We start from the raw sequence: 1,435 nt of genomic DNA, 5'->3' as shown, positions 1-1,435 counted from the left end.
AGTCCAAGTGCCCGCTTGGTAACCTACAAAATCTAAGTGCCCGCTAGGTAATCTATATAGTCCAAATGACCGCTAGGGAGCCTACATAGTCCAAATGCCCGCTAGGTAACCTAGATAGTCCAAGGGCCCGCTAGGTAACATACATAGTCCTAGTGCCCCCTAGTTAACCTACATTCTCCAAGTGCCCAAAAGGGAACCTACATAGTCCAAGTGCCCGCTAGGTAACCTACATAGTCCAAATGCCCTCTAGTTAACCTACATAGTCCAAGTGCCCGATAGGGAACCTACATAATCCAAGTGCCCGCTAGGGAACCTACATAGTCCAAGTGCCCGTTAGTTAACCTAGATAATCCAAGTGCCCGCTTGGTAACCTAGATAGTCCAACAGCCCGCTAGGTAACCTACATACTCCAAGAACCCGCTAGGTAACGTAGATAGTTCAGTGCCAGCTAGGTAACCTAGAAAGTCCAACTGCCCGCTAGGTAACCTACAAATTCTAAGTGCCCGCTAGGTCATCTATATAGTCCAAATGCCCGCTAGGGAATCTACATAGTCCAAGGGTCCGCTAGTTAACGTAGATAGTCCAAGTGCCGCTAGTTAATCTACATAGTCCAAGGGCCTGCTAGTTAACCTACATAGTCCAAGTACACGCTAGTTATCCTAGATCGTCCAAGTGCCCGCTAGGTAACCTACATAGTCCAAGGACCCGCTAGGTAACCTACAAAGTCTAAGTGCCCGCTAGGTAACCTACAAAGTCTAAGTGCCCGCTAGGTTATCTATATAGTCCAAATGCCCGCTAGGGAACCTACATAGTCCATGTGCCCGCTAGGTAACCTACATAGTCAAATTGGCCGCTAGGTAACCTACATAGTCCAAGTTCCCACTAGGGAACCTAGATAGTCCAAGTGCCCGTTACCTAACCTAGATAATCCAAGTGCCTGCTAGGTAACCTACATAGTCCCAGTGCCCGCTAGTTAACCAACATTTTCTAAGTGCCCGATACGGACCCTACATAGTCCAAGTGCCCGTTAGGTAACCTACATAGTCCAAATGCCCGCTAGTAACCAACATAGTCCAAGTGCCCGATAGGGAACTCACATAATCCAAGTCCCCGCTAGGGAACCTACATAGTCCAAGTACCCGTTAGGTTATCTAGATAATCCAAGTGTCCGCTAGTTAACCTATATCGTCCAAGTGCCCGCTAGTTCACCTAGATCGTCCAAGTGCCCGCTAGTTAACCTAGATCGTCCAAGTGCCCGCTAGTTAAACAACATAGTCAATGGGCCCGCTAGTTAACCTACATAGCGCAAGAGCCCGCTAGTTAACCTAGATCGTGCAAGTGTCCGCTAGTTAACCTACATAGTCCAAGTGCCAGTTAGCTAACCTAGATAGTCTAAGGGGCCGCTAGTTGACCTACATAGTCCAAGTGCCCGCTA

The sequence above is a fragment of the Tenrec ecaudatus genome, unplaced genomic scaffold (genome assembly GCF_050624435.1).
Source record: "Tenrec ecaudatus isolate mTenEca1 unplaced genomic scaffold, mTenEca1.hap1 Scaffold_538, whole genome shotgun sequence".
Taxonomy (NCBI): Eukaryota; Metazoa; Chordata; class Mammalia; order Afrosoricida; family Tenrecidae; genus Tenrec; species Tenrec ecaudatus.
This window is presented reverse-complemented; position numbering follows the sequence as displayed.